We start from the raw sequence: 8,947 nt of genomic DNA, 5'->3' as shown, positions 1-8,947 counted from the left end.
CTTTCTAGGCAAATATTAGAATTCATTTACCTTCATCAAAATCCGCATAATACTTTCTGAGTTCAGCTCCTGTTGCATAGTCCCTCCTTCTACAACCAAGATTTCTGTTGGGATAAACTTCCTATCGCCAATGATTAATAGTTTTGTCAGAGATCCTTGAATAACACTTTCCACATGAATGCCTCAATGGTCACTGTTCAAAGATAAACTGAGGCCATGTCCCGGTAGCTCAGCTGGTTAAAGCGTCATCCCCATATGCGAAGGTTGCGGATTGTGCGTTGTAGGTTTGATCCCTGGTCAGGGAACATGCAAGAATCAACCAATGAATGCATAAATGGATGGGACAACAAGTCAGTGTTTCTCTCTCTGTCACTCTAGAAATAATCATAATAAAATAAATAAATAAATAAAAGACAAACTGAGGTATATTAAAATTGTAGAGTTCATTTGAACATACATCAATTGGAATCGGGCAGCGCCAAACCAAAAGTGGTTAGCAGCGCTCCTTGGACAGGACCAGGGAAAGACTTTTATAGAGAAAAGGCAGAAGCAAAGCAAGGATTGGCTATCAGGAAACCTTTCAATCTGTAACCGTGAGGTATTTACAGGCTTAGGTTTGGATTTGCTTACAGAGGCCACCAAGGCGTTAAAGCCACCTCAGTCTATGGCCTCTTTGTTTAATTAGTTTAACATCACCAACATTGAGCAGTAGGAAAACAAAATAAATAACTGTCTTGTGTGTAGTACTGTTTAAAATGCTCATCATTTGTTTAAGAGCCTATGCCTTTATTACAAGAAATAGTTAATAAACTATATTAACTGAGGTTGGTACCACACAAAAAGTAGCTTTATTATGACAGAATTCAAGGGAAGGCTATACACCTGACTTTATCTTCTCTGCGTACCATAGTCATGACTGTATTTGTTACATAGTATTATCCCCATTTGAAGATCTATTTTTTAACATACTCAACAGGGTTTTTTAATGAAGATAGTAAAAGTGTCACCAGTACCAAGAATTCCATAAACACTTGGAAATAAGATGACTCACTCTAAAATCAACTCATAATGCATAAGACATAGGCAAGGTCATCCCAAAACAATAATTCTCAAACTTTTTGTACATTAGATTTTTGTTGGTTTAAAATTTATATTCCCAGACCCCATCCCCAGAAACACCCATTCAGACCATCTCCCAGAATGAGATCCAGGAATCTGCATTTTTAAGTTGATTTTTGAGAGAGAGAGAGAGAGAGAGAGAGAGAGGAAGGAAGGAAGGAAGGAAGGAAGGAAGGAAGGAAGGAAGGAAGGAAGGAAGTCAGAGGCAAATCCTGGCAGTGACCCCTCAGCCTGGGCTAAGGGAGAGCGAGCCCTAATCTAACCCAAGAACTCTCCCTGCCTGGGCAGGAGGGCAGATATTCCCACTGTGAAGATGGACACTTTACATCATCTTAGTTGACATCATTAAACATCTGAATTATAAATCTAACACCCCTCATTCCAATTTCTGTGGTCACTAAGCAAATTCCTCTTATAGAATTTTACTTTTCACATAGCCTGCCTTTGCTGATGGCCAAAGGCTGCCAGTATTTGCTTGGCCCTTTTAATAACAATAAGCTGGCAGTCATTTTGGTTTCTCCATCATTCTTTGAGTTTGGTTCATGTGACTTCACCCATGAGAAACATTCCACTCTCCACCATTCCTGAGTTGATACATTAGGTTTCTGTACTTCTAGAGCTTAGGAGCACATTCTCAAGTATAAAAAATTTTCCAATGAATTAAATTCTCAGACCTCCTGGGAACATGCTTGGCAATACCTGACCTCACAAATGATTCATACCTTCCTGTTGAAGCCTCCTTGCCAAGAAGCTGTTGAGAGTGATCCAATCCACTTTTGGTGAAGGGCCTCTAGGCCATTTACAATACTAGTAAACTTTAATCAAGGGCCAGGGTAAATTCTGATATTAGTCCCCAATGTCTCTCATCAGAGCCTGAATATGCAGCAGTCAAGATAGGCGTGAGAGAAGGACAAACGTCAAGTTCTCACATCAGCTGTGCTGCTTATTCCAAATATGGTCACAATCTGAGGTTCCAGGTAGACATATCTTTTGGGAGGACACCACACAACCCACTATATCAGAGAAAAGGCTTCTTACCCAATATCATGTCCCATTCAGCTATGCCCTTAGCAAATGCTGACCGAGAAACCAAGTCTTCTTTTTTAAATGGTGCTATGTGGTGACTGATGCTGAGAGGAATAGCTGAGGTTTGCAAGCAGGCCTGCCAGATCACAGGGCAAACTCAAAATCAGAAGTGCTTTTCTTTATGTTCTAAATATTGAAATTACTTTTTAGTCTCTCAAACTTAAAAAGCTTCCCTGAAATATTTCATTTCGTTATGGTGTCAAATCTCAAGAGTTCATGCAACCAACTTTTTGGTAACTACGAGCTTCTACATTCACTTAGGGCAGGAGATCCTGATAGCAAAGACCTTGAGAGGAACACACGGGGGAAGTCTGCGCCAGAACACGCTCAAGAGTCCTGGTTTGTAGGGAGAACAGTGCAATGGGCAGGCAGGTGGCCAGTAAGACAACAGAGCAGCATCGATACATTGGATGGCAATCCATGATTTGAGATTTTAGGATCTTTTAATGCAAGCTGAGAGGTCGCCTATCACCTATTCAGACATATCATCACCCTATGGAATACAGTCTTCCACACCAGAATGTTCTTTTCATCCTGTTTTGCCGTTATCACCAATAAGAGTAAAGAAACAACTAGAACCCTCCCTGCTGCTCAGTTATTGGAAGAAGTAATGAAGAAGACAAATAGAATGAGCTTAACATGATGTGACACTTCTAATTGAATTGTATTGCTTTTTTGTTCCCTTCTTTACCTTGTAGGTCCAGACGCCCTGATATATATGCACAGAGGGAAAAACAGTATTGATTTCTATACCCAACGAATTCATGCCTTTTCCCAGGTGTCACAAAAGCATTTGTATTTCTAAATCACTATTTGCACCAACATAAGAAAAGTTTTCCTTTTAAATATGTTTTTCCTGATTGTTTTAGAGAGGAAGGGAAAAGGAGAGAGAGAGAGAGAGAAGAAACATTGATCAGTTGCCTCCTGCACGCACCCAGACCAGGGATTGAACCTGCAACCTGAATATGTGCCCTGAATGCGGATCAAACTGACCGCCTTTTGATGCACAGGATGATGCTCAACCAACTGAGCCACACTGGCCATAAGAAAAGTTTTTCAGGAATCCAAGATGGTGGCAGAGTAGATGGAAGTTACACTCACCTCCTCCCAGAACCAAACTGGAATTACAACTAAAATATAGAGTAATCAACCTAAATCAACCTGAAGACTACCTGAAGAGAAGTCTTATAACCAAGAACTTACGGAAGAAGCCACATTGACACTGGTAGGAAGGGCAGAGATGTGAAAAGGGCTGGCCCCAATCCCACAGGTGGCAGCTGAGATTCCGAAGGGATATCTCAGCTGTGGGGATTCCTCTGAGAAGAATGGGGTCTAAATCCAATGCTGAGCTTCCCAGCCCAGAGCCCCAGAGCCAGGAAGAGGCACCCACATACCATCTGGCTGTGAAAATTAGCAGAGATTCTGTCTGTCAGGGAGAGATGGGGGTGACACAGGCACCCTCTTAAAGGTGCACAAAATCTCGTGTGTAGCCATTCACTCTGGGCTCCAGCAGAAGGAGAGCAGAGCCAACTAGAGTAGCATGAAAACAGACTGAAGTTTGTGGCTCTGGGGAGAGAGCTGAAGGGACAACTACCAGGATCCTTGTATTGAGTCACTCTCTCACACTGCAAGGGCCATCTTTCTTGGTGAAGCACCCCCCTCCATATGGCATCACCCTGTGAGAATGCAATACCCCCATCCTCTGGACTCCCCGTCACCCCACCCTGTGGCGCTTGTGCCCTACTGAACGGTTAGCTGCCTGGGCTGGAGCGTAAAGATCTGGGCAGACCCAGAGGGGTCAGTAATTGAATGCTATAGCTTTGGGGCAGGGGCCATTCTTCCCGCTTTCCCACACACCTGGCTGGGGCCTTCCCCTTACAGGAGATCTGCTAGCCCCAGGCTCTAGGCTCCAGGTAGCCCTGCCCTCCCGACTCCTGGTGGCCTCGCCTTGCCAAGGTCTGGGCAGAATCTTGTCATCTGCAAATAATGAGTTTTACTTCTTCCTTTCTAATTTGGATGCCTTTTATTTCTCGTTCTTTTCTGATTGCTGTGGCTAGGATTTCCAGTACTTTGTTGGATAAGAGTGATGAAAGTGAACATCTCTGTCTTGTTCCTGATCTTAAGGGAAACAATTTTCTTTTTTTGCCCTTGAGTATGATGCTGGCTGTAGGTTTTCATATATGGTCTTTACTATATTGAGGTATGATCCTTCTATCAGCCTGCATCCGCGGAATACATCCCATTTGGTCATAGTTATGATCTTTTTAATGTGTTGCTGGATGTGGTTTGCTAAGATTTGTTGAGGATTTAAACATCTATGTTCATTAGGATATTGGTCTATAGTTGTCTTTCTTTGTAGTGTCTTTATCTGGTTTTGGAATTAGGATGATGCTTGCTCATAAAAGGAGTTTAAAAGTGTTCCTTCCTCTTGAATTTTTGTGAATAGTTTGAAAGGGATAGGTGTTAGTTCTTCTATAAATGTTTGGTAAAACTCACATGTGAGAGCAGAACATCGATTGGCTGCCTCCTGCACGCCCCCTACCACAGATCGAGCCTGCACCCGGGCATGTGTCTTGACTGGGAATCGAACTGGCAACCATTCAGTGCATGGGATGATACCCAACCAACTGAGCCACACTGGCCAGGGCAAAAAGAAGGAAATCTTACCTTTTGTGGCAGCATGGATGAACCTGGAGAGGATTATGCTAAGTGAAGTAAGCCATTCAAAGAAAGACAAGTAGTACCACATGATTTCACTTATATATGGATTCTAATGAACAAAATAAACCAGCAAACAAAATACAAACAGACCCATGGATACACAGAACAGACTGACAGCTGAGAGAGCGGAGAGTGGTTGGGGGACTTGGTAAAAAAGGATTAAGAAAAAAAAAGTCATAGACACAGACAACAATATGGTGATTACCAGAGGGAAAGGGGGGTTGAGGGGAGGTAGAAAAGGGTTAAGTGGGGATAAATGACTTGGGATGGTGAACACATAACACAATATACAGAGGTTGTATTATAGAACTGTACACCTGAAAATATATGTTTATTAACCAATGTCACCCTAATATATTCAATTTATTTTAAAAAATGTTTTTCTAACCATCCTTAAAGAATGTATTCTTCCTAATAACCTAATATTTACCTCATAGATTCTTATGGCATCCTAAAGATATAACAAATTATTATCATCTCTAGTTTTTAGAAAGAAAAGTAAAGGCATGCATTGAAGGGGGGCGGGGCATGATTAATCTGTAGAGAACATAAATGACTTGTCCATAGTAATAGGGTCAGTAACAGAACCAGGACTCCCAACTTGTTCTCCAGGCCAAACTAAAACGTCTACCAAAACATCTGACACAGAAGAATAAGTTAAATGACACCACTACAAAGAAATCTGACAAATCCAGGATGTATTCCTCAGACAGGACAAATGACCTGGTGGAATCAACAAATCAGTGAAAGTAGGAGATGGGAGATGAGAACTGGCATAGGAAAAAAACACTTAAGAGATAAAAATTAAATGCAATGTGAGGACTTTTTTTGGATAATACTTTGAAAAACCAACTATTAGAATACATTTAGGCCTGGCTGGGATGGCTCAGTGATTGAGCGTGGACCAATTAACCAGAAGGTCATGGTTCGATTCCTGGTCAAGGTGTGCAGGAGGCAGTTGATCAATGATCCTCATTCTTATTTCTATCTCGCTCTCACTTTCCCTTTCTCTCTGAAATCAATAAAAAAATATATTTTTTAAAAATACATTTTAGGAATACATCCAGGAAAATCTGGATATAGACTGGCTATCAGATAATATTAAGGAATCCGTATTAATTTTGTTAGATGTAATCATGGTGTTGTCGTTCTTTAGGAAAATGTCTTTAATTTTTGGAATATAGTGGTGTGGTGCCAGGGCTTTCTTTAAACACATTCCTTACGTAGAAAAGCTTCAACAGGAGGAGAGTTTGCCAGGCTAAGGGCAGGACATGCCTGTTAGGTTAGGTGGCTCAGGAGGCAGATGCCTACAGGCTCAGCAAATGCCATGGTCCTTAGCTTGGAAGTGACCACATCAGATTGTCATTTTAGGGAGCTCACAAGCGGAGGGTGGGTTTGAAGAGGAAGGTACCAAAGAGGTGGGTCCAGAGAGGAGCCCTTAACAAGAGTCAAGATGGAAAAATGAGGAGGTCCCAACCTCGGGGAGTGGCGTGAGAAGGGACTATCTACAGGAAAAGAGATAGAAAGGCAATACATTTAGAAGAGAAAAAAAGAGAAGGGACTCAATGATTGATTAAATATCTTTATGTCTTGCTCATCTAGCAGTCCAGTTTGGGACTTTGTCCTCATTTCAGACTGGCTGATGGCAGTTCTTCAATACTGGACTTCCAAGGTTGCCTGAGCTGTGGCCAAGCCAGACTATAAGAAAGGGGGAAAGAGCTGAGGCCAGGGCCAGAGATTTTCTCTAAGGAGAGTGAATCAGTTGCTCCCAACATTTCTGCACATATTCCATTGATGGAGAGCTGAGTCACAGGGCCAGACTTTGTTGCAAAGTGGGGAGTAGGAGCTGAGAAATGCAATCTCTGGTAAAGCAATCAAGATCCCCACTACCATTCTAATTCTGAGCGAGAATGGGAAAATGGAGATTGGTGGACAGCCAGCAGTCTCCACCACTGTTTGTCTTCACTGAGTAAATGCCTTTATGAGTAACTCCTGATTCCTTTTTTTTTTTTTCAAAACAGAGTGCCCAGCTTATTACTAGATCGGATTAATGCTTATTTCAAATTGTGATTAAGTTATAAAAACTAATTAATATTAGCTTATATGATGAAAATTACCATTATCCTGTTGTGTATAATGTGTTTCCTGAATTTATTGATGCCATGTTAATATTGAAATAAATAGACATTAGTAGTCAGTGCATATATTTGATATACCTTTGTTTTCTGCTTTAGGATAGTACTTAATCCTTTAAGTATGTGAGTGTTGGAAGCAAAAATAGTAATTTAGTATAATGATAAAGAGAGAGAAATACAGGAAAGGGTTATATTTCATTTATTAAATTACTCCCATCTATTTTTAGTGGTAGTATATATAAAAATAATTTTGAACTTATAAAAAACACTTTGATAATGGCTCATTTAATTACACTGTAGATTTTTCTCTTAAGCAAATTTTATATTTTATGTTTTCTTACATTAATTCTATCCTTCCTTTCCCTTATATTTTTCTTTTCTATTTTTCTAATGTATTTTAAAAATATATTCAAGTGTAAGATTGCTTTGTAAAAATACCTACATATTGTGTGAGATAATCATTATCACTTTTTTCTTTTTCCAGTACCTTCTCGTTAAATAAAGAACGCTGAGAATGACAAAACAGTTGCCTAAGAAACAAAAGTCATCCTGGTTATTTCTGTGCTGGGATGGCTCACAGCTCGCTGTTGCTAAAAGCAAATAAGGTGTAGCCAAGAAGCTGTGCTGTTGTTGCTTAGTAGGAAGGAAAGTTCGGGGCATATAGAAGGTTCAAGATGACCTTCAAGGAGAGGACAATGTCAGCGAAGTGCCAGTCACACACAAGGGGAATAAAATGTAGAATGACAGTTAAATCTTTCTTTCCCCCGGTAATTTGTGCCACCTGGTCATAAACAGAAACAGTCGCTCAAGAAATATCTGTCCTTTCACCACCAGCTATTGCCAGGTCCAACTTGGCTAATTGCTTGAGTTTCTGAAAATCAGGGACTATTTCAGAAACCTCATGAAAATAGATATGTGCAATTTAGAGGTCAATGAAGCCAGCATTGTGCATGCCCAGATGTGACCAGGCCTCTGTCACATGAACTCTGGCAAGTTAAACAGCTGTGTCTTACCCTTTGAGGCAGCTAAGGTGCCCCCAGTGCACCGCAACTCTGGGAGGCTCCACAGCTGACTCTTGGGAAAAGGTTTAAGAACAGGTGTGAAAGATGCCCCCTAACCTGCACTGTTATCATTGCAGCTGCTGACAAGATAAAGTAAATACACCTAAACTCTCAGTGAACTTAACTTCACAGTTTATTGACTTGAATTCCCTGACAGACCATGCCAGGTGCGTGGGATTCAGAGATTTAGGAGGCCCAGTTCAGTGAGGAGCATGGTTATGTAAACGGATGATGACAGGGCCTGGGGAACAGTGAAGGCCGGATCCCAAAGAAGGAGCTAAGATACCTGCCTGCAGCTCAGAAAAGGCTCCCAGCCATGAATGCTGGACCTGAGGCAGACATGGAGCAAGAGAATTCTGCTAGCTTATGCTGAACCCAGACAACGACAAACAATCTGCATATGACTTGTGAGATAACCTTCATTTTTTTTGCAGTGTCATTAGAAAAGGTAAATAATAATTTCAATGGCTACCATTTATTGAACTAGGCACTGTGCTAAGCAATATACTGTAAATATCTACACTAATAAAAGAGAAACATGGTAATTAGCGTACGACCGCTACCCTTTTCATTGGCTAATCAGTGAGTATATGCAAATTAACTGTCAGCCAAGATGGCGGCCGGCAGCCAGGCACTGAAGCGAGCACGAGGCTTGCTTGCTGCAGATTCCAACGTTCTCCGCCTAACTTGCCAGCCTCTCAGTTGCAACTCTAAGCAACTATATACTATGTTGCAAATAAGAAGCTAAACAAAACCCCAGAAAAGGGCTTCCATGCAGCCGGGCTCGGACTGCAACATTGTATCTATGTTTTCAGCAGCAAGGCC

Source organism: Myotis brandtii, unplaced genomic scaffold (genome assembly GCF_000412655.1).
Source record: "Myotis brandtii unplaced genomic scaffold, ASM41265v1 scaffold215, whole genome shotgun sequence".
Taxonomy (NCBI): domain Eukaryota; kingdom Metazoa; phylum Chordata; class Mammalia; order Chiroptera; family Vespertilionidae; genus Myotis; species Myotis brandtii.
Note: the sequence above shows the minus strand (reverse complement) of the source record.